General features: G+C 54.6%; 35 non-coding genes across 35 annotated transcripts; 11 read left to right on the top strand and 24 right to left on the bottom strand.

Annotated features, from left to right (window-relative positions):
- Positions 1 to 437: 437 nt before the first annotated feature.
- Positions 438 to 510, bottom strand: trnaa-ugc (transfer RNA alanine (anticodon UGC)). Its single transcript has one exon. It is a non-coding gene; the product is annotated as a tRNA-Ala (tRNA).
- Positions 511 to 599: 89 nt separating this feature from the next.
- trnaa-agc (transfer RNA alanine (anticodon AGC)) lies at positions 600 to 672 on the bottom strand. The gene has a single exon. It is a non-coding gene; the product is annotated as a tRNA-Ala (tRNA).
- Positions 673 to 1,103: 431 nt separating this feature from the next.
- trnam-cau (transfer RNA methionine (anticodon CAU)) lies at positions 1,104 to 1,176 on the top strand. Its single transcript has one exon. It is a non-coding gene; the product is annotated as a tRNA-Met (tRNA).
- Positions 1,177 to 1,383: 207 nt separating this feature from the next.
- Positions 1,384 to 1,456, bottom strand: trnaa-cgc (transfer RNA alanine (anticodon CGC)). Its single transcript has one exon. It is a non-coding gene; the product is annotated as a tRNA-Ala (tRNA).
- Positions 1,457 to 2,655: 1,199 nt separating this feature from the next.
- Positions 2,656 to 2,728, bottom strand: trnaa-ugc (transfer RNA alanine (anticodon UGC)). The gene has a single exon. It is a non-coding gene; the product is annotated as a tRNA-Ala (tRNA).
- Positions 2,729 to 2,817: 89 nt separating this feature from the next.
- trnaa-agc (transfer RNA alanine (anticodon AGC)) lies at positions 2,818 to 2,890 on the bottom strand. The gene has a single exon. It is a non-coding gene; the product is annotated as a tRNA-Ala (tRNA).
- Positions 2,891 to 3,321: 431 nt separating this feature from the next.
- Positions 3,322 to 3,394, top strand: trnam-cau (transfer RNA methionine (anticodon CAU)). The gene has a single exon. It is a non-coding gene; the product is annotated as a tRNA-Met (tRNA).
- A 207-nt stretch (positions 3,395 to 3,601) lies between these two features.
- trnaa-cgc (transfer RNA alanine (anticodon CGC)) lies at positions 3,602 to 3,674 on the bottom strand. Its single transcript has one exon. It is a non-coding gene; the product is annotated as a tRNA-Ala (tRNA).
- A 1,207-nt stretch (positions 3,675 to 4,881) lies between these two features.
- trnaa-ugc (transfer RNA alanine (anticodon UGC)) lies at positions 4,882 to 4,954 on the bottom strand. The gene has a single exon. It is a non-coding gene; the product is annotated as a tRNA-Ala (tRNA).
- Positions 4,955 to 5,547: 593 nt separating this feature from the next.
- trnar-ccu (transfer RNA arginine (anticodon CCU)) lies at positions 5,548 to 5,620 on the top strand. Its single transcript has one exon. It is a non-coding gene; the product is annotated as a tRNA-Arg (tRNA).
- Positions 5,621 to 7,107: 1,487 nt separating this feature from the next.
- Positions 7,108 to 7,180, bottom strand: trnaa-ugc (transfer RNA alanine (anticodon UGC)). The gene has a single exon. It is a non-coding gene; the product is annotated as a tRNA-Ala (tRNA).
- Positions 7,181 to 7,773: 593 nt separating this feature from the next.
- trnam-cau (transfer RNA methionine (anticodon CAU)) lies at positions 7,774 to 7,846 on the top strand. The gene has a single exon. It is a non-coding gene; the product is annotated as a tRNA-Met (tRNA).
- Positions 7,847 to 9,329: 1,483 nt separating this feature from the next.
- trnaa-ugc (transfer RNA alanine (anticodon UGC)) lies at positions 9,330 to 9,402 on the bottom strand. Its single transcript has one exon. It is a non-coding gene; the product is annotated as a tRNA-Ala (tRNA).
- Positions 9,403 to 9,491: 89 nt separating this feature from the next.
- trnaa-ugc (transfer RNA alanine (anticodon UGC)) lies at positions 9,492 to 9,564 on the bottom strand. Its single transcript has one exon. It is a non-coding gene; the product is annotated as a tRNA-Ala (tRNA).
- An 89-nt stretch (positions 9,565 to 9,653) lies between these two features.
- trnaa-agc (transfer RNA alanine (anticodon AGC)) lies at positions 9,654 to 9,726 on the bottom strand. The gene has a single exon. It is a non-coding gene; the product is annotated as a tRNA-Ala (tRNA).
- A 431-nt stretch (positions 9,727 to 10,157) lies between these two features.
- Positions 10,158 to 10,230, top strand: trnam-cau (transfer RNA methionine (anticodon CAU)). Its single transcript has one exon. It is a non-coding gene; the product is annotated as a tRNA-Met (tRNA).
- A 1,484-nt stretch (positions 10,231 to 11,714) lies between these two features.
- On the bottom strand, positions 11,715 to 11,787 carry trnaa-ugc (transfer RNA alanine (anticodon UGC)). Its single transcript has one exon. It is a non-coding gene; the product is annotated as a tRNA-Ala (tRNA).
- Positions 11,788 to 12,380: 593 nt separating this feature from the next.
- On the top strand, positions 12,381 to 12,453 carry trnav-cac (transfer RNA valine (anticodon CAC)). The gene has a single exon. It is a non-coding gene; the product is annotated as a tRNA-Val (tRNA).
- Positions 12,454 to 13,940: 1,487 nt separating this feature from the next.
- On the bottom strand, positions 13,941 to 14,013 carry trnaa-ugc (transfer RNA alanine (anticodon UGC)). The gene has a single exon. It is a non-coding gene; the product is annotated as a tRNA-Ala (tRNA).
- Positions 14,014 to 14,102: 89 nt separating this feature from the next.
- Positions 14,103 to 14,175, bottom strand: trnaa-agc (transfer RNA alanine (anticodon AGC)). The gene has a single exon. It is a non-coding gene; the product is annotated as a tRNA-Ala (tRNA).
- Positions 14,176 to 14,606: 431 nt separating this feature from the next.
- trnam-cau (transfer RNA methionine (anticodon CAU)) lies at positions 14,607 to 14,679 on the top strand. The gene has a single exon. It is a non-coding gene; the product is annotated as a tRNA-Met (tRNA).
- A 207-nt stretch (positions 14,680 to 14,886) lies between these two features.
- Positions 14,887 to 14,959, bottom strand: trnaa-cgc (transfer RNA alanine (anticodon CGC)). Its single transcript has one exon. It is a non-coding gene; the product is annotated as a tRNA-Ala (tRNA).
- A 1,199-nt stretch (positions 14,960 to 16,158) lies between these two features.
- On the bottom strand, positions 16,159 to 16,231 carry trnaa-ugc (transfer RNA alanine (anticodon UGC)). The gene has a single exon. It is a non-coding gene; the product is annotated as a tRNA-Ala (tRNA).
- A 593-nt stretch (positions 16,232 to 16,824) lies between these two features.
- On the top strand, positions 16,825 to 16,897 carry trnav-cac (transfer RNA valine (anticodon CAC)). The gene has a single exon. It is a non-coding gene; the product is annotated as a tRNA-Val (tRNA).
- A 1,487-nt stretch (positions 16,898 to 18,384) lies between these two features.
- trnaa-ugc (transfer RNA alanine (anticodon UGC)) lies at positions 18,385 to 18,457 on the bottom strand. Its single transcript has one exon. It is a non-coding gene; the product is annotated as a tRNA-Ala (tRNA).
- Positions 18,458 to 18,546: 89 nt separating this feature from the next.
- On the bottom strand, positions 18,547 to 18,619 carry trnaa-agc (transfer RNA alanine (anticodon AGC)). Its single transcript has one exon. It is a non-coding gene; the product is annotated as a tRNA-Ala (tRNA).
- Positions 18,620 to 19,050: 431 nt separating this feature from the next.
- On the top strand, positions 19,051 to 19,123 carry trnam-cau (transfer RNA methionine (anticodon CAU)). The gene has a single exon. It is a non-coding gene; the product is annotated as a tRNA-Met (tRNA).
- A 1,479-nt stretch (positions 19,124 to 20,602) lies between these two features.
- Positions 20,603 to 20,675, bottom strand: trnaa-ugc (transfer RNA alanine (anticodon UGC)). The gene has a single exon. It is a non-coding gene; the product is annotated as a tRNA-Ala (tRNA).
- An 89-nt stretch (positions 20,676 to 20,764) lies between these two features.
- On the bottom strand, positions 20,765 to 20,837 carry trnaa-agc (transfer RNA alanine (anticodon AGC)). Its single transcript has one exon. It is a non-coding gene; the product is annotated as a tRNA-Ala (tRNA).
- A 431-nt stretch (positions 20,838 to 21,268) lies between these two features.
- trnam-cau (transfer RNA methionine (anticodon CAU)) lies at positions 21,269 to 21,341 on the top strand. The gene has a single exon. It is a non-coding gene; the product is annotated as a tRNA-Met (tRNA).
- Positions 21,342 to 21,548: 207 nt separating this feature from the next.
- On the bottom strand, positions 21,549 to 21,621 carry trnaa-cgc (transfer RNA alanine (anticodon CGC)). The gene has a single exon. It is a non-coding gene; the product is annotated as a tRNA-Ala (tRNA).
- Positions 21,622 to 22,828: 1,207 nt separating this feature from the next.
- trnaa-ugc (transfer RNA alanine (anticodon UGC)) lies at positions 22,829 to 22,901 on the bottom strand. Its single transcript has one exon. It is a non-coding gene; the product is annotated as a tRNA-Ala (tRNA).
- An 89-nt stretch (positions 22,902 to 22,990) lies between these two features.
- On the bottom strand, positions 22,991 to 23,063 carry trnaa-agc (transfer RNA alanine (anticodon AGC)). The gene has a single exon. It is a non-coding gene; the product is annotated as a tRNA-Ala (tRNA).
- A 431-nt stretch (positions 23,064 to 23,494) lies between these two features.
- Positions 23,495 to 23,567, top strand: trnam-cau (transfer RNA methionine (anticodon CAU)). The gene has a single exon. It is a non-coding gene; the product is annotated as a tRNA-Met (tRNA).
- Positions 23,568 to 23,774: 207 nt separating this feature from the next.
- On the bottom strand, positions 23,775 to 23,847 carry trnaa-cgc (transfer RNA alanine (anticodon CGC)). Its single transcript has one exon. It is a non-coding gene; the product is annotated as a tRNA-Ala (tRNA).
- Positions 23,848 to 24,134: the final 287 nt, after the last annotated feature.

Raw genomic sequence — 24,134 nt, 5'->3', positions numbered from 1 at the left:
GCCAGCTTCGCCCTGCACCGTGGGCCCTTTCTGACTCTGCATCACAAGCTGAGCTATTGCTGTGTCATTTCCTCAGTCTTTTCTCAACACTTTGCTTTGTGGCTCGATGCAGGCTGTACGATGGCAACTCTAGTCACCTGGTGTGCAGCGCACTTCCAAGTGTGCCTTCTTGGTGCAGTCGGCAGCGTGCGAGTCTCATCACGTGTGCACCCTGGATTCCACCTTGTGAAAGAGCAGATGTATTTGACACCTTCATTGCCAGCGTTGCTGCTGACAAATATGACGGCAGCTTCTTGCGGCAACTGCGCAAATCATTCAGAAACTCTGCGCCTGCCAGCGTGCGTGCGTGCAGCAGCGCGTGGAGAAAGCCTGGAGATGCGTAAAGTGAATGACGTGACGGACGGGCCTGAAACTTTGGGCCAAAGATAAAATCAGATTGGAGAATGTGGGCATCGATCCCACTACCTCTCGCATGCAAAGCGAGCGCTCTACCATTTGAGCTAATTCCCCGTGCCAATTCTGGCCTCAGCTTACTTGCTGTCCACGCTTCCGTCAGGCCCGGTCTCCAAGAAGCTTTGGCCCCAAGGTAAAAATCAAGGTGGAGAATGTGGGCATCGATCCCACTACCTCTCGCATGCTAAGCGAGCGCTCTACCATTTGAGCTAATTCCCCCAAGCTGTCAGTGGCACCAGCTTTCTTGCCGCTCAGGATCTCCTCAGTCCGTCTCCAAGACGCTGGAGAAAGTGCAGAGGACCTCTTCGTCGGATCGGCCTGCTCTTTCCACACCGTAGTTTTTCCATTTCATCGACATCTTTGAAATCCATTGAAAGCCACAATCTTTGCTGATTGTGACAGTGCGCCCTTTAGCCCTCGAGCGCTTCATCTACGTCTTGATGCCAAAGCCTTGGCTGTGCTGCGGCCCGCCTGCGTCAAGCTGCAGCTTGGGCCGACGTCGTGACGGATAACGTGTCTGTCTTCCTATCACAAGCTGCCATATTGTTCTCTAATCTGCCCCAATCTTGCGTGAACTCTTTGCATTGTGACCGCGTGGAGCCTGACCATGGCAAATCTACTCATGCAGTGTAGAGGGCACGCCAGCCTGTGCCTTCTTAGCGCAGTAGGCAGCGCGTCAGTCTCATAATCTGAAGGTCCTGAGTTCAATCCTCAGAGAGGGCAGGGCTATTTTTCCACCTTCTTTTCTTCCATTCACCTCTCATTGCCCTCTTTACTGCTGACAGATATGAAGGCAGCTTGCATGCAAAAGCTCTGCAAGTCATTCAGACTCTGTGCGGACGGCAGCGTGCGGACCAAGCCTGGGGACGTGTGAACTTTGCGGCAGGAATGCTGGGCACGAAGATCTGGCCCAAAGGTTAAAAATCAAAGTGGAGAATGTGGGCATCGAACCCACTGCCTCTCACATGCGAAGCGAGCGCTCTACCACTTGAGCTAATTCCCCCACGCCCATGGCTGCGCCTGCTTTCTTGCTGCCCAACATCTCCTCGCACCCTGGCTCCCAGATGCTCACGAAAGTGCAGAGAAATTCTTCATCGGATCGGCCTGCTGCTTCAACGCAGTCATTTTGCCATTCAATCGAAAGGAGCCAGCGGCCGCGCTCGTGCCGTCAGCGCGAGGGGAAATGGCATTCGACGCGTAATCGTCAGCCAAGCGGCTGCATTTGCACCTTCAAAGCGAGGCGAGCCCAGAGGAAAACAGCAGTCAGTCAGCACGAGTGTGAGGAGGCAGGCGAGAAGCCTGTCTCAGCGTTAGCAATCTTCCTTTGCTTGCAGCTGAGGGCTCAGCTTTCGCTGGTGTCGCTGCTCAATGCCACTGCCGCTGGCCCGCGCGTGCAACTGCACAAACATCGCAGCCGTCTGGAGGCTCTTTTCCCACAGGCAAAGACGGCTCCTCTGCCTTCGTAGCGGCGCGTTCACTGATAAACTAGTCGTCCCGTTAGGAGTGCCGCTGTCACTGAAACTTTTGCTTACTTTTCGACGGGCGCGCAAACGTTCTTGAAGTCATTCAAGCCGTGACCTAAGGACGACTTTGGTGTCTGTACTCCTCGTGCCTTCTGCCGGACCGACTGAGCGCTCGATGCCAATCCTTCAAATACGCACGCACGCACGCACGCACGCAGCGGATTTTCACCCTGCCCCGTTCAGCCCTTGACTGCTTCATCTACAGCTTCATGGCAAAGCTGTAGGCATACACTTAGCCACCAGCTTCGCCCTGCACCGTGGGCCCTTTCTGACTCTGCATCACAAGCTGAGCTATTGCTGTGTCATTTCCTCAGTCTTTTCTCAACACTTTGCTTTGTGGCTCGATGCAGGCTGTACGATGGCAACTCTAGTCACCTGGTGTGCAGCGCACTTCCAAGTGTGCCTTCTTGGTGCAGTCGGCAGCGTGCGAGTCTCATCACGTGTGCACCCTGGATTCCACCTTGTGAAAGAGCAGATGTATTTGACACCTTCATTGCCAGCGTTGCTGCTGACAAATATGACGGCAGCTTCTTGCGGCAACTGCGCAAATCATTCAGAAACTCTGCGCCTGCCAGCGTGCGTGCGTGCGTGCGGCAGCGCGTGGAGAAAGCCTGGAGATGCGTAAAGTGAATGACGTGACGGACGGGCCTGAAACTTTGGGCCAAAGATAAAATCAGATTGGAGAATGTGGGCATCGATCCCACTACCTCTCGCATGCAAAGCGAGCGCTCTACCATTTGAGCTAATTCCCCGTGCCAATTCTGGCCTCAGCTTACTTGCTGTCCACGCTTCCGTCAGGCCCGGTCTCCAAGAAGCTTTGGCCCCAAGGTAAAAATCAAGGTGGAGAATATGGGCATCGATCCCACCACCTCTCGCATGCTAAGCGAGCGCTCTACCATTTGAGCTAATTCCCCCAAGCTGTCAGTAGCACCAGCTTTCTTGCCGCTCAGGATCTCCTCAGTCCGTCTCCAAGACGCTGGAGAAAGTGCAGAGGACCTCTTCGTCGGATCGGCCTGCTCTTTCCACACCGTAGTTTTTCCATTTCATCGACATCTTTGAAATCCATTGAAAGCCACAATCTTTGCTGATTGTGACAGTGCGCCCTTTAGCCCTCGAGCGCTTCATCTACGTCTTGATGCCAAAGTTTTGGCTGTGCTGCGGCCCGCCTGCGTCAAGCTGCAGCTTGGGCCGACGTCGTGACGGATAACGTGTCTGTCTTCCTATCACAAGCTGCCATATTGTTCTCTAATCTGCCCCAATCTTGCGTGAACTCTTTGCATTGTGACCGCGTGGAGCCTGACCATGGCAAATCTACTCATGCAGTGTAGAGGGCCCGCCAGCCTGTGCCTTCTTAGCGCAGTAGGCAGCGCGTCAGTCTCATAATCTGAAGGTCCTGAGTTCAATCCTCAGAGAGGGCAGGGCTATTTTTCCACCTTCTTTTCTTCCATTCACCTCTCATTGCCCTCTTTACTGCTGACAGATATGAAGGCAGCTTGCATGCAAAAGCTCTGCAAGTCATTCAGACTCTGTGCGGACGGCAGCGTGCGGACCAAGCCTGGGGACGTGTGAACTTTGCGGCAGGAATGCTGGGCACGAAGATTTGGCCCAAAGGTTAAAAATCAAAGTGGAGAATGTGGGCATCGATCCCACTGCCTCTCACATGCGAAGCGAGCGCTCTACCACTTGAGCTAACTCCCCCACGCCCATAGCTGCACCTGCTTTCTTGCTGCCCAACATCTCCTCGCACCCTGGCTCCCAGATGCTCACGAAAGTGCAGAGAAATTCTTCATCGGATCGGCCTGCTGCTTCAACGCAGTCATTTTGCCATTCAATCGAAAGGAGCCAGCGGCCGCGCTCGTGCCGTCAGCGCGAGGGGAAATGGCATTCGACGCGTAATCGTCAGCCAAGCGGCTGCATTTGCACCTTCAAAGCGAGGCGAGCCCAGAGGAAAACAGCAGTCAGTCAGCACGAGTGTGAGGAGGCAGGCGAGAAGCCTGTCTCAGCGTTAGCAATCTTCCTTTGCTTGCAGCTGAGGGCTCAGCTTTCGCTGGTGTCGCTGCTCAATGCCACTGCCGCTGGCCCGCGCGTGCAACTGCACAAACATCGCAGCCGTCTGGAGGCTCTTTTCCCACAGGCAAAGACGGCTCCTCTGCCTTCGTAGCGGCGCGTTCACTGATAAACTAGTCGTCCCGTTAGGAGTGCCGCTGTCACTGAAACTTTTGCTTACTTTTCGACGGGCGCGCAAACGTTCTTGAAGTCATTCAAGCCGTGACCTAAGGACGACTTTGGTGTCTTTACTCCTCGTGCCTTCTGCCGGACCGACTGAGCGCTCGATGCCAATCCTTCAAATACGCAGGCACGCACGCACGCAGCGGATTTTCACCCTGGCCCGTTCAGCCCTTGACTGCTTCATCTACAGCTTCATGGCAAAGCTGTAGGCATACACTTAGCCGCCAGCTTCGCCCTGCACCGTGGGCCCTTTCTGACTCTGCATCACAAGCTGAGCTATTGCTGTGTCATTTCCTCAGTCTTTTCTCAACACTTTGCTTTGTGGCTCGATGCAGGCTGTACGATGGCAACTCTAGTCACCTGGTGTGCAGCGCACTTCCAAGTGTGCCTTCTTGGTGCAGTCGGCAGCGTGCGAGTCTCATCACGTGTGCACCCTGGATTCCACCTTGTGAAAGAGCAGATGTATTTGACACCTTCATTGCCAGCGTTGCTGCTGACAAATATGACGGCAGCTTCTTGCGGCAACTGCGCAAATCATTCAGAAACTCTGCGCCTGCCAGCGTGCGTGCGTGCGTGCGTGCGTGCGTGCGGCAGCGCGTGGAGAAAGCCTGGAGATGCGTAAAGTGAATGACGTGACGGACGGGCCTGAAACTTTGGGCCAAAGATAAAATCAAATTGGAGAATGTGGGCATCGATCCCACTACCTCTCGCATGCAAAGCGAGCGCTCTACCATTTGAGCTAATTCCCCGTGCCAATTCTGGCCTCAGCTTACTTGCTGTCCACGCTTCCGTCAGGCCCGGTCTCCAAGAAGCTTTGGCCCCAAGGTAAGAACCAAAGTGGAGTATGTGGGCATCGATCCCACTACCTCTCGCATGCTAAGCGAGCGCTCTACCATTTGAGCTAATTCCCCCAAGCTGTCAGTGGCACCAGCTTTCTTGCCGCTCAGGATCTCCTCAGTCCGTCTCCAAGACGCTGGAGAAAGTGCAGAGGACCTCTTCGTCGGATCGGCCTGCTCTTTCCACACCGTAGTTTTTCCATTTCATCGACATCTTTGAAATCCATTGAAAGCCACAATCTTTGCTGATTGTGACAGTGCGCCCTTTAGCCCTCGAGCGCTTCATCTACGTCTTGATGCCAAAGCCTTGGCTGTGCTGCGGCCCGCCTGCGTCAAGCTGCAGCTTGGGCCGACGTCGTGACGGATAACGTGTCTGTCTTCCTATCACAAGCTGCCATATTGTTCTCTAATCTGCCCCAATCTTGCGTGAACTCTTTGCATTGTGACCGCGTGGAGCCTGACCATGGCAAATCTACTCATGCAGTGTAGAGGGCACGCCAGCCTGTGCCTTCTTAGCGCAGTAGGCAGCGCGTCAGTCTCCTAATCTGAAGGTCCTGAGTTCAATCCTCAGAGAGGGCAGGGCTATTTTTCCACCTTCTTTTCTTCCATTCACCTCTCATTGCCCTCTTTACTGCTGACAGATATGAAGGCAGCTTGCATGCAAAAGCTCTGCAAGTCATTCAGACTCTGTGCGGACGGCAGCGTGCGGACCAAGCCTGGGGACGTGTGAACTTTGCGGCAGGAATGCTGGGCACGAAGATCTGGCCCAAAGGTTAAAAATCAAAGTGGAGAATGTGGGCATCGATCCCACTGCCTCTCACATGCGAAGCAAGCGCTCTACCACTTGAGCTAATTCCCCCACGCCCATGGCTGCGCCTGCTTTCTTGCTGCCCAACATCTCCTCGCACCCTGGCTCCCAGATGCTCACGAAAGTGCAGAGAAATTCTTCATCGGATCGGCCTGCTGCTTCAACGCAGTCATTTTGCCATTCAATCGAAAGGAGCCAGCGGCCGCGCTCGTGCCGTCAGCGCGAGGGGAAATGGCATTCGACGCGTAATCGTCAGCCAAGCGGCTGCATTTGCACCTTCAAAGCGAGGCGAGCCCAGAGGAAAACAGCAGTCAGTCAGCACGAGTGTGAGGAGGCAGGCGAGAAGCCTGTCTCAGCGTTAGCAATCTTCCTTTGCTTGCAGCTGAGGGCTCAGCTTTCGCTGGTGTCGCTGCTCAATGCCACTGCCGCTGGCCCGCGCGTGCAACTGCACAAACATCGCAGCCGTCTGGAGGCTCTTTTCCCACAGGCAAAGACGGCTCCTCTGCCTTCGTAGCGGCGCGTTCACTGATAAACTAGTCGTCCCGTTAGGAGTGCCGCTGTCACTGAAACTTTTGCTTACTTTTCGACGGGCGCGCAAACGTTCTTGAAGTCATTCAAGCCGTGACCTAAGGACGACTTTGGTGTCTTTACTCCTCGTGCCTTCTGCCGGACCGACTGAGCGCTCGATGCCAATCCTTCAAATACGCAGGCACGCACGCACGCAGCGGATTTTCACCCTGGCCCGTTCAGCCCTTGACTGCTTCATCTACAGCTTCATGGCAAAGCTGTAGGCATACACTTAGCCGCCAGCTTCGCCCTGCACCGTGGGCCCTTTCTGACTCTGCATCACAAGCTGAGCTATTGCTGTGTCATTTCCTCAGTCTTTTCTCAACACTTTGCTTTGTGGCTCGATGCAGGCTGTACGATGGCAACTCTAGTCACCTGGTGTGCAGCGCACTTCCAAGTGTGCCTTCTTGGTGCAGTCGGCAGCGTGCGAGTCTCATCACGTGTGCACCCTGGATTCCACCTTGTGAAAGAGCAGATGTATTTGACACCTTCATTGCCAGCGTTGCTGCTGACAAATATGACGGCAGCTTCTTGCGGCAACTGCGCAAATCATTCAGAAACTCTGCGCCTGCCAGCGTGCGTGCGTGCGTGCGTGCGTGCGTGCGGCAGCGCGTGGAGAAAGCCTGGAGATGCGTAAAGTGAATGACGTGACGGACGGGCCTGAAACTTTGGGCCAAAGATAAAATCAAATTGGAGAATGTGGGCATCGATCCCACTACCTCTCGCATGCAAAGCGAGCGCTCTACCATTTGAGCTAATTCCCCGTGCCAATTCTGGCCTCAGCTTACTTGCTGTCCACGCTTCCGTCAGGCCCGGTCTCCAAGAAGCTTTGGCCCCAAGGTAAGAACCAAAGTGGAGTATGTGGGCATCGATCCCACTACCTCTCGCATGCTAAGCGAGCGCTCTACCATTTGAGCTAATTCCCCCAAGCTGTCAGTGGCACCAGCTTTCTTGCCGCTCAGGATCTCCTCAGTCCGTCTCCAAGACGCTGGAGAAAGTGCAGAGGACCTCTTCGTCGGATCGGCCTGCTCTTTCCACACCGTAGTTTTTCCATTTCATCGACATCTTTGAAATCCATTGAAAGCCACAATCTTTGCTGATTGTGACAGTGCGCCCTTTAGCCCTCGAGCGCTTCATCTACGTCTTGATGCCAAAGCCTTGGCTGTGCTGCGGCCCGCCTGCGTCAAGCTGCAGCTTGGGCCGACGTCGTGACGGATAACGTGTCTGTCTTCCTATCACAAGCTGCCATATTGTTCTCTAATCTGCCCCAATCTTGCGTGAACTCTTTGCATTGTGACCGCGTGGAGCCTGACCATGGCAAATCTACTCATGCAGTGTAGAGGGCACGCCAGCCTGTGCCTTCTTAGCGCAGTAGGCAGCGCGTCAGTCTCATAATCTGAAGGTCCTGAGTTCAATCCTCAGAGAGGGCAGGGCTATTTTTCCACCTTCTTTTCTTCCATTCACCTCTCATTGCCCTCTTTACTGCTGACAGATATGAAGGCAGCTTGCATGCAAAAGCTCTGCAAGTCATTCAGACTCTGTGCGGACGGCAGCGTGCGGACCAAGCCTGGGGACGTGTGAACTTTGCGGCAGGAATGCTGGGCACGAAGATCTGGCCCAAAGGTTAAAAATCAAAGTGGAGAATGTGGGCATCGATCCCACTGCCTCTCACATGCGAAGCAAGCGCTCTACCACTTGAGCTAATTCCCCCACGCCCATGGCTGCGCCTGCTTTCTTGCTGCCCAACATCTCCTCGCACCCTGGCTCCCAGATGCTCACGAAAGTGCAGAGAAATTCTTCATCGGATCGGCCTGCTGCTTCAACGCAGTCATTTTGCCATTCAATCGAAAGGAGCCAGCGGCCGCGCTCGTGCCGTCAGCGCGAGGGGAAATGGCATTCGACGCGTAATCGTCAGCCAAGCGGCTGCATTTGCACCTTCAAAGCGAGGCGAGCCCAGAGGAAAACAGCAGTCAGTCAGCACGAGTGTGAGGAGGCAGGCGACAAGCCTGTCTCAGCGTTAGCAATCTTCCTTTGCTTGCAGCTGAGGGCTCAGCTTTCGCTGGTGTCGCTGCTCAATGCCACTGCCGCTGGCCCGCGCGTGCAACTGCACAAACATCGCAGCCGTCTGGAGGCTCTTTTCCCACAGGCAAAGACGGCTCCTCTGCCTTCGTAGCGGCGCGTTCACTGATAAACTAGTCGTCCCGTTAGGAGTGCCGCTGTCACTGAAACTTTTGCTTACTTTTCGACGGGCGCGCAAACGTTCTTGAAGTCATTCAAGCCGTGACCTAAGGACGACTTTGGTGTCTTTACTCCTCGTGCCTTCTGCCGGACCGACTGAGCGCTCGATGCCAATCCTTCAAATACGCACGCACGCACGCACGCACGCAGCGGATTTTCACCCTGCCCCGTTCAGCCCTTGACTGCTTCATCTACAGCTTCATGGCAAAGCTGTAGGCATACACTTAGCCACCAGCTTCGCCCTGCACCGTGGGCCCTTTCTGACTCTGCATCACAAGCTGAGCTATTGCTGTGTCATTTCCTCAGTCTTTTCTCAACACTTTGCTTTGTGGCTCGATGCAGGCTGTACGATGGCAACTCTAGTCACCTGGTGTGCAGCGCACTTCCAAGTGTGCCTTCTTGGTGCAGTCGGCAGCGTGCGAGTCTCATCACGTGTGCACCCTGGATTCCACCTTGTGAAAGAGCAGATGTATTTGACACCTTCATTGCCAGCGTTGCTGCTGACAAATATGACGGCAGCTTCTTGCGGCAACTGCGCAAATCATTCAGAAACTCTGCGCCTGCCAGCGTGCGTGCGTGCGTGCGTGCGGCAGCGCGTGGAGAAAGCCTGGAGATGCGTAAAGTGAATGACGTGACGGACGGGCCTGAAACTTTGGGCCAAAGATAAAATCAAATTGGAGAATGTGGGCATCGATCCCACTACCTCTCGCATGCAAAGCGAGCGCTCTACCATTTGAGCTAATTCCCCGTGCCAATTCTGGCCTCAGCTTACTTGCTGTCCACGCTTCCGTCAGGCCCGGTCTCCAAGAAGCTTTGGCCCCAAGGTAAAAATCAAGGTGGAGAATGTGGGTATCGATCCCACTACCTCTCGCATGCAAAGCGAGCGCTCTACCATTTGAGCTAATTCCCCGTGCCAATTCTGGCCTCAGCTTACTTGCTGTCCACGCTTCCGTCAGGCCCGGTCTCCAAGAAGCTTTGGCCCCAAGGTAAAAATCAAAGTGGAGAATGTGGGCATCGATCCCACCACCTCTCGCATGCTAAGCGAGCGCTCTACCATTTGAGCTAATTCCCCCAAGCTGTCAGTGGCACCAGCTTTCTTGCCGCTCAGGATCTCCTCAGTCCGTCTCCAAGACGCTGGAGAAAGTGCAGAGGACCTCTTCGTCGGATCGGCCTGCTCTTTCCACACCGTAGTTTTTCCATTTCATCGACATCTTTGAAATCCATTGAAAGCCACAATCTTTGCTGATTGTGACAGTGCGCCCTTTAGCCCTCGAGCGCTTCATCTACGTCTTGATGCCAAAGTTTTGGCTGTGCTGCGGCCCGCCTGCGTCAAGCTGCAGCTTGGGCCGACGTCGTGACGGATAACGTGTCTGTCTTCCTATCACAAGCTGCCATATTGTTCTCTAATCTGCCCCAATCTTGCGTGAACTCTTTGCATTGTGACCGCGTGGAGCCTGACCATGGCAAATCTACTCATGCAGTGTAGAGGGCCCGCCAGCCTGTGCCTTCTTAGCGCAGTAGGCAGCGCGTCAGTCTCATAATCTGAAGGTCCTGAGTTCAATCCTCAGAGAAGGCAGGGCTATTTTTCCACCTTCTTTTCTTCCATTCACCTCTCATTGCCCTCTTTACTGCTGACAGATATGAAGGCAGCTTGCATGCAAAAGCTCTGCAAGTCATTCAGACTCTGTGCGGACGGCAGCGTGCGAACCAAGCCTGGGGACGTGTGAACTTTGCGGCAGGAATGCTGGGCACGAAGATTTGGCCCAAAGGTTAAAAATCAAAGTGGAGAATGTGGGCATCGATCCCACTGCCTCTCACATGCGAAGCGAGCGCACTACCACTTCGAGCTAACTCCCCCACGCCCATAGCTGTACCTGCTTTCTTGCTGCCCAACATCTCCTCGCACCCTGGCTCCCAGATGCTCACGAAAGTGCAGAGAAATTCTTCATCGGATCGGCCTGCTGCTTCAACGCAGTCATTTTGCCATTCAATCGAAAGGAGCCAGCGGCCGCGCTCGTGCCGTCAGCGCGAGGGGAAATGGCATTCGACGCGTAATCGTCAGCCAAGCGGCTGCATTTGCACCTTCAAAGCGAGGCGAGCCCAGAGGAAAACAGCAGTCAGTCAGCACGAGTGTGAGGAGGCAGGCGAGAAGCCTGTCTCAGCGTTAGCAATCTTCCTTTGCTTGCAGCTGAGGGCTCAGCTTTCGCTGGTGTCGCTGCTCAATGCCACTGCCGCTGGCCCGCGCGTGCAACTGCACAAACATCGCAGCCGTCTGGAGGCTCTTTTCCCACAGGCAAAGACGGCTCCTCTGCCTTCGTAGCGGCGCGTTCACTGATAAACTAGTCGTCCCGTTAGGAGTGCCGCTGTCACTGAAACTTTTGCTTACTTTTCGACGGGCGCGCAAACGTTCTTGAAGTCATTCAAGCCGTGACCTAAGGACGACTTTGGTGTCTTTACTCCTCGTGCCTTCTGCCGGACCGACTGAGCGCTCGATGCCAATCCTTCAAATACGCACGCACGCACGCACGCACGCAGCGGATTTTCACCCTGCCCCGTTCAGCCCTTGACTGCTTCATCTACAGCTTCATGGCAAAGCTGTAGGCATACACTTAGCCGCCAGCTTCGCCCTGCACCGTGGGCCCTTTCTGACTCTGCATCACAAGCTGAGCTATTGCTGTGTCATTTCCTCAGTCTTTTCTCAACACTTTGCTTTGTGGCTCGATGCAGGCTGTACGATGGCAACTCTAGTCACCTGGTGTGCAGCGCACTTCCAAGTGTGCCTTCTTGGTGCAGTCGGCAGCGTGCGAGTCTCATCACGTGTGCACCCTGGATTCCACCTTGTGAAAGAGCAGATGTATTTGACACCTTCATTGCCAGCGTTGCTGCTGACAAATATGACGGCAGCTTCTTGCGGCAACTGCGCAAATCATTCAGAAACTCTGCGCCTGCCAGCGTGCGTGCGTGCGTGCGTGCGGCAGCGCGTGGAGAAAGCCTGGAGATGCGTAAAGTGAATGACGTGACGGACGGGCCTGAAACTTTGGGCCAAAGATAAAATCAGATTGGAGAATGTGGGCATCGATCCCACTACCTCTCGCATGCAAAGCGAGCGCTCTACCATTTGAGCTAATTCCCCGTGCCAATTCTGGCCTCAGCTTACTTGCTGTCCACGCTTCCGTCAGGCCCGGTCTCCAAGAAGCTTTGGCCCCAAGGTAAGAATCAAAGTGGAGTATGTGGGCATCGATCCCACTACCTCTCGCATGCTAAGCGAGCGCTCTACCATTTGAGCTAATTCCCCCAAGCTGTCAGCGGCACCAGCTTTCTTGCCGCTCAGGATCTCCTCAGTCCGTCTCCAAGACGCTGGAGAAAGTGCAGAGGACCTCTTCGTCGGATCGGCCTGCTCTTTCCACACCGTAGTTTTTCCATTTCATCGACATCTTTGAAATCCATTGAAAGCCACAATCTTTGCTGATTGTGACAGTGCGCCCTTTAGCCCTCGAGCGCTTCATCTACGTCTTGATGCCAAAGCTTTGGCTGTGCTGCGGCCCGCCTGCGTCAAGCTGCAGCTTGGGCCGACGTCGTGACGGATAACCTGTCTGTCTTCCTATCACAAGCTGCCATATTGTTCTCTAATCTGCCCCAATCTTGCGTGAACTCTTTGCATTGTGACCGCGTGGAGCCTGACCATGGCAAATCTACTCATGCAGTGTAGAGGGCACGCCAGCCTGTGCCTTCTTAGCGCAGTAGGCCGTGCGTCAGTCTCACAATCTGAACGTCCTGAGTTCAATCCTCAGAGAGGGCAGGGCTATTTTTCCACCTTCTTTTCTTCCATTCACCTCTCATTGCCCTCTTTACTGCTGACAGATATGAAGGCAGCTTGCATGAAAAAGCTCTGCAAGTCATTCAGACTCTGTGCGGACGGCAGCGTGCGGACCAAGCCTGGGGACGTGTGAACTTTGCGGCAGGAATGCTGGGCACGAAGATTTGGCCCAAAGGTTAAAAATCAAAGTGGAGAATGTGGGCATCGATCCCACTGCCTCTCACATGCGAAGTGAGCGCTCTACCACATGAGCTAATTCCCCCACGCCCACGGCTGCGCCTGCTTTCTTGCTGCCCAACATCTCCTCGCACCCTGGCTCCCAGATGCTCACGAAAGTGCAGAGAAATTCTTCATCGGATCGGCCTGCTGCTTCAACGCAGTCATTTTGCCATTCAATCGAAAGGAGCCAGCGGCCGCGCTCGTGCCGTCAGCGCGAGGGGAAATGGCATTCGACGCGTAATCGTCAGCCAAGCGGCTGCATTTGCACCTTCAAAGCGAGGCGAGCCCAGAGGAAAACAGCAGTCAGTCAGCACGAGTGTGAGGAGGCAGGCGAGAAGCCTGTCTCAGCGTTAGCAATCTTCCTTTGCTTGCAGCTGAGGGCTCAGCTTTCGCTGGTGTCGCTGCTCAATGCCACTGCCGCTGGCCCGCGCGTGCAACTGCACAAACATCGCAGCCGTCTGGAGGCTCTTTTCCCACAGGCAAAGACGGCTCCTCTGCCTTCGTAGCGGCGCGTTCACTGATAAACTAGTCGTCCCGTTAGGAGTGCCGCTGTCACTGAAACTTTTGCTTACTTTTCGACGGGCGCGCAAACGTTCTTGAAGTCATTCAAGCCGTGACCTAAGGACGACTTTGGTGTCTGTACTCCTCGTGCCTTCTGCCGGACCGACTGAGCGCTCGATGCCAATCCTTCAAATACGCACGCACGCACGCACGCACGCAGCGGATTTTCACCCTGCCCCGTTCAGCCCTTGACTGCTTCATCTACAGCTTCATGGCAAAGCTGTAGGCATACACTTAGCCGCCAGCTTCGCCCTGCACCGTGGGCCCTTTCTGACTCCGCATCACAAGCTGAGCTATTGCTGTGTCATTTCCTCAGTCTTTTCTCAACACTTTGCTTTGTGGCTCGATGCAGGCTGTACGATGGCAACTCTAGTCACCTGGTGTGCAGCGCACTTCCAAGTGTGCCTTCTTGGTGCAGTCGGCAGCGTGCGAGTCTCATCACGTGTGCACCCTGGATTCCACCTTGTGAAAGAGCAGATGTATTTGACACCTTCATTGCCAGCGTTGCTGCTGACAAATATGACGGCAGCTTCTTGCGGCAACTGCGCAAATCATTCAGAAACTCTGCGCCTGCCAGCGTGCGTGCGTGCGTGCGTGCGTGCGGCAGCGCGTGGAGAAAGCCTGGAGATGCGTAAAGTGAATGACGTGACGGACGGGCCTGAAACTTTGGGCCAAAGATAAAATCAGATTGGAGAATGTGGGCATCGATCCCACTACCTCTCGCATGCAAAGCGAGCGCTCTACCATTTGAGCTAATTCCCCGTGCCAATTCTGGCCTCAGCTTACTTGCTGTCCACGCTTCCGTCAGGCCCGGTCTCCAAGAAGCTTTGGCCCCAAGGTAAAAATCAAGGTGGAGAATGTGGGCATCGATCCCACCACCTCTCGCATGCTAAGCGAGCGCTCTACCATTTGAGCTAATTCCCCCAAGCTGTCAGTAGCACCAGCTTTCTTGCCGCTCAGGATCTCCTCAGTCCGTCTCCAAGACGCTGGAGAAAGTGCAGAGGACCTCTTCGTCGGATCGGCCTGCTCTTTCCACACCGTAGTTTTTCCATTTCATCGACATCTTTGAAATCCATTGAAAGCCACAATCTTTGCTGATTGTGACAGTGCGCCCTTTAGCCCTCGAGCGCTTCATCTACGTCTTGATGCCAAAGTTTTGGCTGTGCTGCGGCCCGCCTGCGTCAAGCTGCAGCTTGGGCCGACGTCGTGACGGATAACGTGTCTGTCTTCCTATCACAAGCTGCCATATTGTTCTCTAATCTGCCCCAATCTTGCGTGAACTCTTTGCATTGTGACCGCGTGGAGCCTGACCATGGCAAATCTACTCATGCAGTGTAGAGGGCCCGCCAGCCTGTGCCTTCTTAGCGCAGTAGGCAGCGCGTCAGTCTCATAATCTGAAGGTCCTGAGTTCAATCCTCAGAGAGGGCAGGGCTATTTTTCCACCTTCTTTTCTTCCATTCACCTCTCATTGCCCTCTTTACTGCTGACAGATATGAAGGCAGCTTGCATGCAAAAGCTCTGCAAGTCATTCAGACTCTGTGCGGACGGCAGCGTGCGGACCAAGCCTGGGGACGTGTGAACTTTGCGGCAGGAATGCTGGGCACGAAGATTTGGCCCAAAGGTTAAAAATCAAAGTGGAGAATGTGGGCATCGATCCCACTGCCTCTCACATGCGAAGCGAGCGCTCTACCACTTGAGCTAATTCCCCCACGCCCATGGCTGCGCCTGCTTTCTTGCTGCCCAACATCTCCTCGCACCCTGGCTCCCAGATGCTCACGAAAGTGCAGAGAAATTCTTCATCGGATCGGCCTGCTGCTTCAACGCAGTCATTTTGCCATTCAATCGAAAGGAGCCAGCGGCCGCGCTCGTGCCGTCAGCGCGAGGGGAAATGGCATTCGACGCGTAATCGTCAGCCAAGCGGCTGCATTTGCACCTTCAAAGCGAGGCGAGCCCAGAGGAAAACAGCAGTCAGTCAGCACGAGTGTGAGGAGGCAGGCGAGAAGCCTGTCTCAGCGTTAGCAATCTTCCTTTGCTTGCAGCTGAGGGCTCAGCTTTCGCTGGTGTCGCTGCTCAATGCCACTGCCGCTGGCCCGCGCGTGCAACTGCACAAACATCGCAGCCGTCTGGAGGCTCTTTTCCCACAGGCAAAGACGGCTCCTCTGCCTTCGTAGCGGCGCGTTCACTGATAAACTAGTCGTCCCGTTAGGAGTGCCGCTGTCACTGAAACTTTTGCTTACTTTTCGACGGGCGCGCAAACGTTCTTGAAGTCATTCAAGCCGTGACCTAAGGACGACTTTGGTGTCTTTACTCCTCGTGCCTTCTGCCGGACCGACTGAGCGCTCGATGCCAATCCTTCAAATACGCAGGCACGCACGCACGCAGCGGATTTTCACCCTGCCCCGTTCAGCCCTTGACTGCTTCATCTACAGCTTCATGGCAAAGCTGTAGGCATACACTTAGCCGCCAGCTTCGCCCTGCACCGTGGGCCCTTTCTGACTCTGCATCACAAGCTGAGCTATTGCTGTGTCATTTCCTCAGTCTTTTCTCAACACTTTGCTTTGTGGCTCGATGCAGGCTGTACGATGGCAACTCTAGTCACCTGGTGTGCAGCGCACTTCCAAGTGTGCCTTCTTGGTGCAGTCGGCAGCGTGCGAGTCTCATCACGTGTGCACCCTGGATTCCACCTTGTGAAAGAGCAGATGTATTTGACACCTTCATTGCCAGCGTTGCTGCTGACAAATATGACAGCAGCTTCTTGCGGCAACTGCGCAAATCATTCAGAAACTCTGCGCCTGCCAGCGTGCGTGCGTGCGTGCGTGCGGCAGCGCGTGGAGAAAGCCTGGAGATGCGTAAAGTGAATGACGTGACGGACGGGCCTGAAACTTTGGGCCAAAGATAAAATCAGATTGGAGAATGTGGGCATCGATCCCACTACCTCTCGCATGCAAAGCGAGCGCTCTACCATTTGAGCTAATTCCCCGTGCCAATTCTGGCCTCAGCTTACTTGCTGTCCACGCTTCCGTCAGGCCCGGTCTCCAAGAAGCTTTGGCCCCAAGGTAAGAATCAAAGTGGAGTATGTGGGCATCGATCCCACTACCTCTCGCATGCTAAGCGAGCGCTCTACCATTTGAGCTAATTCCCCCAAGCTGTCAGCGGCACCAGCTTTCTTGCCGCTCAGGATCTCCTCAGTCCGTCTCCAAGACGCTGGAGAAAGTGCAGAGGACCTCTTCGTCGGATCGGCCTGCTCTTTCCACACCGTAGTTTTTCCATTTCATCGACATCTTTGAAATCCATTGAAAGCCACAATCTTTGCTGATTGTGACAGTGCGCCCTTTAGCCCTCGAGCGCTTCATCTACGTCTTGATGCCAAAGCTTTGGCTGTGCTGCGGCCCGCCTGCGTCAAGCTGCAGCTTGGGCCGACGTCGTGACGGATAACCTGTCTGTCTTCCTATCACAAGCTGCCATATTGTTCTCTAATCTGCCCCAATCTTGCGTGAACTCTTTGCATTGTGACCGCGTGGAGCCTGACCATGGCAAATCTACTCATGCAGTGTAGAGGGCACGCCAGCCTGTGCCTTCTTAGCGCAGTAGGCCGTGCGTCAGTCTCACAATCTGAACGTCCTGAGTTCAATCCTCAGAGAGGGCAGGGCTATTTTTCCACCTTCTTTTCTTCCATTCACCTCTCATTGCCCTCTTTACTGCTGACAGATATGAAGGCAGCTTGCATGAAAAAGCTCTGCAAGTCATTCAGACTCTGTGCGGACGGCAGCGTGCGGACCAAGCCTGGGGACGTGTGAACTTTGCGGCAGGAATGCTGGGCACGAAGATTTGGCCCAAAGGTTAAAAATCAAAGTGGAGAATGTGGGCATCGATCCCACTGCCTCTCACATGCGAAGCGAGCGCTCTACCACATGAGCTAATTCCCCCACGCCCACGGCTGCGCCTGCTTTCTTGCTGCCCAACATCTCCTCGCACCCTGGCTCCCAGATGCTCACGAAAGTGCAGAGAAATTCTTCATCGGATCGGCCTGCTGCTTCAACGCAGTCATTTTGCCATTCAATCGAAAGGAGCCAGCGGCCGCGCTCGTGCCGTCAGCGCGAGGGGAAATGGCATTCGACGCGTAATCGTCAGCCAAGCGGCTGCATTTGCACCTTCAAAGCGAGGCGAGCCCAGAGGAAAACAGCAGTCAGTCAGCACGAGTGTGAGGAGGCAGGCGAGAAGCCTGTCTCAGCGTTAGCAATCTTCCTTTGCTTGCAGCTGAGGGCTCAGCTTTCGCTGGTGTCGCTGCTCAATGCCACTGCCGCTGGCCCGCGCGTGCAACTGCACAAACATCGCAGCCGTCTGGAGGCTCTTTTCCCACAGGCAAAGACGGCTCCTCTGCCTTCGTAGCGGCGCGTTCACTGATAAACTAGTCGTCCCGTTAGGAGTGCCGCTGTCACTGAAACTTTTGCTTACTTTTCGACGGGCGCGCAAACGTTCTTGAAGTCATTCAAGCCGTGACCTAAGGACGACTTTGGTGTCTGTACTCCTCGTGCCTTCTGCCGGACCGACTGAGCGCTCGATGCCAATCCTTCAAATACGCACGCACGCACGCACGCACGCAGCGGATTTTCACCCTGCCCCGTTCAGCCCTTGACTGCTTCATCTACAGCTTCATGGCAAAGCTGTAGGCATACACTTAGCCGCCAGCTTCGCCCTGCACCGTGGGCCCTTTCTGACTCCGCATCACAAGCTGAGCTATTGCTGTGTCATTTCCTCAGTCTTTTCTCAACACTTTGCTTTGTGGCTCGATGCAGGCTGTACGATGGCAACTCTAGTCACCTGGTGTGCAGCGCACTTCCAAGTGTGCCTTCTTGGTGCAGTCGGCAGCGTGCGAGTCTCATCACGTGTGCACCCTGGATTCCACCTTGTGAAAGAGCAGATGTATTTGACACCTTCATTGCCAGCGTTGCTGCTGACAAATATGACGGCAGCTTCTTGCGGCAACTGCGCAAATCATTCAGAAACTCTGCGCCTGCCAGCGTGCGTGCGTGCGTGCGTGCGTGCGGCAGCGCGTGGAGAAAGCCTGGAGATGCGTAAAGTGAATGACGTGACGGACGGGCCTGAAACTTTGGGCCAAAGATAAAATCAGATTGGAGAATGTGGGCATCGATCCCACTACCTCTCGCATGCAAAGCGAGCGCTCTACCATTTGAGCTAATTCCCCGTGCCAATTCTGGCCTCAGCTTACTTGCTGTCCACGCTTCCGTCAGGCCCGGTCTCCAAGAAGCTTTGGCCCCAAGGTAAAAATCAAGGTGGAGAATGTGGGCATCGATCCCACCACCTCTCGCATGCTAAGCGAGCGCTCTACCATTTGAGCTAATTCCCCCAAGCTGTCAGTAGCACCAGCTTTCTTGCCGCTCAGGATCTCCTCAGTCCGTCTCCAAGACGCTGGAGAAAGTGCAGAGGACCTCTTCGTCGGATCGGCCTGCTCTTTCCACACCGTAGTTTTTCCATTTCATCGACATCTTTGAAATCCATTGAAAGCCACAATCTTTGCTGATTGTGACAGTGCGCCCTTTAGCCCTCGAGCGCTTCATCTACGTCTTGATGCCAAAGTTTTGGCTGTGCTGCGGCCCGCCTGCGTCAAGCTGCAGCTTGGGCCGACGTCGTGACGGATAACGTGTCTGTCTTCCTATCACAAGCTGCCATATTGTTCTCTAATCTGCCCCAATCTTGCGTGAACTCTTTGCATTGTGACCGCGTGGAGCCTGACCATGGCAAATCTACTCATGCAGTGTAGAGGCCCCGCCAGCCTGTGCCTTCTTAGCGCAGTAGGCAGCGCGTCAGTCTCATAATCTGAAGGTCCTGAGTTCAATCCTCAGAGAGGGCAGGGCTATTTTTCCACCTTCTTTTCTTCCATTCACCTCTCATTGCCCTCTTTACTGCTGACAGATATGAAGGCAGCTTGCATGCAAAAGCTCTGCAAGTCATTCAGACTCTGTGCGGACGGCAGCGTGCGGACCAAGCCTGGGGACGTGTGAACTTTGCGGCAGGAATGCTGGGCACGAAGATTTGGCCCAAAGGTTAAAAATCAAAGTGGAGAATGTGGGCATCGATCCCACTGCCTCTCACATGCGAAGCAAGCGCTCTACCACTTGAGCTAATTCCCCCACGCCCATAGCTGTACCTGCTTTCTTGCTGCCCAACATCTCCTCGCACCCTGGCTCCCAGATGCTCACGAAAGTGCAGAGAAATTCTTCATCGGATCGGCCTGCTGCTTCAACGCAGTCATTTTGCCATTCAATCGAAAGGAGCCAGCGGCCGCGCTCGTGCCGTCAGCGCGAGGGGAAATGGCATTCGACGCGTAATCGTCAGCCAAGCGGCTGCATTTGCACCTTCAAAGCGAGGCGAGCCCAGAGGAAAACAGCAGTCAGTCAGCACGAGTGTGAGGAGGCAGGCGAGAAGCCTGTCTCAGCGTTAGCAATCTTCCTTTGCTTGCAGCTGAGGGCTCAGCTTTCGCTGGTGTCGCTGCTCAATGCCACTGCCGCTGGCCCGCGCGTGCAACTGCACAAACATCGCAGCCGTCTGGAGGCTCTTTTCCCACAGGCAAAGACGGCTCCTCTGCCTTCGTAGCGGCGCGTTCACTGATAAACTAGTCGTCCCGTTAGGAGTGCCGCTGTCACTGAAACTTTTGCTTACTTTTCGACGGGCGCGCAAACGTTCTTGAAGTCATTCAAGCCGTGACCTAAGGACGACTTTGGTGTCTTTACTCCTCGTGCCTTCTGCCGGACCGACTGAGCGCTCGATGCCAATCCTTCAAATACGCAGGCACGCACGCAGCGGATTTTCACCCTGGCCCGTTCAGCCCTTGACTGCTTCATCTACAGCTTCATGGCAAAGCTGTAGGCATACACTTAGCCGCCAGCTTCGCCCTGCACCGTGGGCCCTTTCTGACTCCGCATCACAAGCTGAGCTATTGCTGTGTCATTTCCTCAGTCTTTTCTCAACACTTTGCTTTGTGGCTCGATGCAGGCTGTACGATGGCAACTCTAGTCACCTGGTGTGCAGCGCACTTCCAAGTGTGCCTTCTTGGTGCAGTCGGCAGCGTGCGAGTCTCATCACGTGTGCACCCTGGATTCCACCTTGTGAAAGAGCAGATGTATTTGACACCTTCATTGCCAGCGTTGCTGCTGACAAATATGACGGCAGCTTCTTGCGGCAACTGCGCAAATCATTCAGAAACTCTGCGCCTGCCAGCGTGCGTGCGTGCGTGCGTGCGTGCGGCAGCGCGTGGAGAAAGCCTGGAGATGCGTAAAGTGAATGACGTGACGGACGGGCCTGAAACTTTGGGCCAAAGATAAAATCAAATTGGAGAATGTGGGCATCGATCCCACTACCTCTCGCATGCAAAGCGAGCGCTCTACCATTTGAGCTAATTCCCCGTGCCAATTCTGGCCTCAGCTTACTTGCTGTCCACGCTTCCGTGAGGCCCGGTCTCCAAGAAGCTTTGGCCCCAAGGTTAAAATCAAAGTGGAGAATGTGGGCATCGATCCCACTACCTCTCGCATGCTAAGCGAGCGCTCTACCATTTGAGCTAATTCCCCCAAGCTGTCAGTAGCACCAGCTTTCTTGCCGCTCAGGATCTCCTCAGTCCGTCTCCAAGACGCTGGAGAAAGTGCAGAGGACCTCTTCGTCGGATCGGCCTGCTCTTTCCACACCGTAGTTTTTCCATTTCATCGACATCTTTGAAATCCATTGAAAGCCACAATCTTTGCTGATTGTGACAGTGCGCCCTTTAGCCCTCGAGCGCTTCATCTACGTCTTGATGCCAAAGTTTTGGCTGTGCTGCGGCCCGCCTGCGTCAAGCTGCAGCTTGGGCCGACGTCGTGACGGATAACGTGTCTGTCTTCCTATCACAAGCTGCCATATTGTTCTCTAATCTGCCCCAATCTTGCGTGAACTCTTTGCATTGTGACCGCGTGGAGCCTGACCATGGCAAATCTACTCATGCAGTGTAGAGGGCACGCCAGCCTGTGCCTTCTTAGCGCAGTAGGCAGCGCGTCAGTCTCATAATCTGAAGGTCCTGAGTTCAATCCTCAGAGAGGGCAGGGCTATTTTTCCACCTTCTTTTCTTCCATTCACCTCTCATTGCCCTCTTTACTGCTGACAGATATGAAGGCAGCTTGCATGCAAAAGCTCTGCAAGTCATTCAGACTCTGTGCGGACGGCAGCGTGCGGACCAAGCCTGGGGACGTGTGAACTTTGCGGCAGGAATGCTGGGCACGAAGATTTGGCCCAAAGGTTAAAAATCAAAGTGGAGAATGTGGGCATCGATCCCACTGCCTCTCACATGCGAAGCGAGCGCTCTACCACTTGAGCTAATTCCCCCACGCCCATAGCTGTACCTGCTTTCTTGCTGCCCAACATCTCCTCGCACCCTGGCTCCCAGATGCTCACGAAAGTGCAGAGAAATTCTTCATCGGATCGGCCTGCTGCTTCAACGCAGTCATTTTGCCATTCAATCGAAAGGAGCCAGCGGCCGCGCTCGTGCCGTCAGCGCGAGGGGAAATGGCATTCGACGCGTAATCGTCAGCCAAGCGGCTGCATTTGCACCTTCAAAGCGAGGCGAGCCCAGAGGAAAACAGCAGTCAGTCAGCACGAGTGTGAGGAGGCAGGCGAGAAGCCTGTCTCAGCGTTAGCAATCTTCCTTTGCTTGCAGCTGAGGGCTCAGCTTTTGCTGGTGTCGCTGCTCAATGCCACTGCCGCTGGCCCGCGCGTGCAACTGCACAAACATCGCAGCCGTCTGGAGGCTCTTTTCCCACAGGCAAAGACGGCTCCTCTGCCTTCGTAGCGGCGCGTTCACTGATAAACTAGTCGTCCCGTTAGGAGTGCCGCTGTCACTGAAACTTTTGCTTACTTTTCGACGGGCGCGCAAACGTTCTTGAAGTCATTCAAGCCGTGACCTAAGGACGACTTTGGTGTCTTTACTCCTCGTGCCTTCTGCCGGACCGACTGAGCGCTCGATGCCAATCCTTCAAATACGCAGGCACGCACGCACGCAGCGGATTTTCACCCTGCCCCGTTCAGCCCTTGACTGCTTCATCTACAGCTTCATGGCAAAGCTGTAGGCATACACTTAGCCGCCAGCTTCGCCCTGCACCGTGGGCCCTTTCTGACTCTGCATCACAAGCTGAGCTATTGCTGTGTCATTTCCTCAGTCTTTTCTCAACACTTTGCTTTGTGGCTCGATGCAGGCTGTACGATGGCAACTCTAGTCACCTGGTGTGCAGCGCACTTCCAAGTGTGCCTTCTTGGTGCAGTCGGCAGCGTGCGAGTCTCATCACGTGTGCACCCTGGATTCCACCTTGTGAAAGAGCAGATGTATTTGACACCTTCATTGCCAGCGTTGCTGCTGACAAATATGACGGCAGCTTCTTGCGGCAACTGCGCAAATCATTCAGAAACTCTGCGCCTGCCAGCGTGCGTGCGTGCGTGCGTGCGTGCGTGCGGCAGCGCGTGGAGAAAGCCTGGAGATGCGTAAAGTGAATGACGTGACGGACGGGCCTGAAACTTTGGGCCAAAGATAAAATCAAATTGGAGAATGTGGGCATCGATCCCACTACCTCTCGCATGCAAAGCGAGCGCTCTACCATTTGAGCTAATTCCCCGTGCCAATTCTGGCCTCAGCTTACTTGCTGTCCACGCTTCCGTCAGGCCCGGTCTCCAAGAAGCTTTGGCCCCAAGGTAAAAATCAAAGTGGAGAATGTGGGCATCGATCCCACTACCTCTCGCATGCTAAGCGAGCGCTCTACCATTTGAGCTAATTCCCCCAAGCTGTCAGTGGCACCAGCTTTCTTGCCGCTCAGGATCTCCTCAGTCCGTCTCCAAGACGCTGGAGAAAGTGCAGAGGACCTCTTCGTCGGATCGGCCTGCTCTTTCCACACCGTAGTTTTTCCATTTCATCGACATCTTTGAAATCCATTGAAAGCCACAATCTTTGCTGATTGTGACAGTGCGCCCTTTAGCCCTCGAGCGCTTCATCTACGTCTTGATGCCAAAGTTTTGGCTGTGCTGCGGCCCGCCTGCGTCAAGCTGCAGCTTGGGCCGACGTCGTGACGGATAACGTGTCTGTCTTCCTATCACAAGCTGCCATATTGTTCTCTAATCTGCCCCAATCTTGCGTGAACTCTTTGCATTGTGACCGCGTGGAGCCTGACCATGGCAAATCTACTCATGCAGTGTAGAGGGCACGCCAGCCTGTGCCTTCTTAGCGCAGTAGGCAGCGCGTCAGTCTCATAATCTGAAGGTCCTGAGTTCAATCCTCAGAGAGGACAGGGCTATTTTTCCACCTTCTTTTCTTCCATTCACCTCTCATTGCCCTCTTTACTGCTGACAGATATGAAGGCAGCTTGCATGCAAAAGCTCTGCAAGTCATTCAGACTCTGTGCGGACGGCAGCGTGCGGACCAAGCCTGGGGACGTGTGAACTTTGCGGCAGGAATGCTGGGCACGAAGATTTGGCCCAAAGGTTAAAAATCAAAGTGGAGAATGTGGGCATCGATCCCACTGCCTCTCACATGCGAAGCGAGCGCTCTACCACTTGAGCTAATTCCCCCACGCCCATGGCTGCGCATGCTTTCTTGCTGCCCAACATCTCCTCGCACCCTGGCTCCCAGATGCTCACGAAAGTGCAGAGAAATTCTTCATCGGATCGGCCTGCTGCTTCAACGCAGTCATTTTGCCATTCAATCGAAAGGAGCCAGCGGCCGCGCTCGTGCCGTCAGCGCGAGGGGAAATGGCATTCGACGCGTAATCGTCAGCCAAGCGGCTGCATTTGCACCTTCAAAGCGAGGCGAGCCCAGAGGAAAACAGCAGTCAGTCAGCACGAGTGTGAGGAGGCAG

The sequence above is a fragment of the Carcharhinus amblyrhynchos genome, chromosome 8, assembly GCF_965287045.1.
Source record: "Carcharhinus amblyrhynchos chromosome 8, sCarAmb.v2.hapA, whole genome shotgun sequence".
Taxonomy (NCBI): Eukaryota; Metazoa; Chordata; class Chondrichthyes; order Carcharhiniformes; family Carcharhinidae; genus Carcharhinus; species Carcharhinus amblyrhynchos.
Note: the sequence above shows the minus strand (reverse complement) of the source record. Positions and strands in the feature narration are given on the sequence as shown.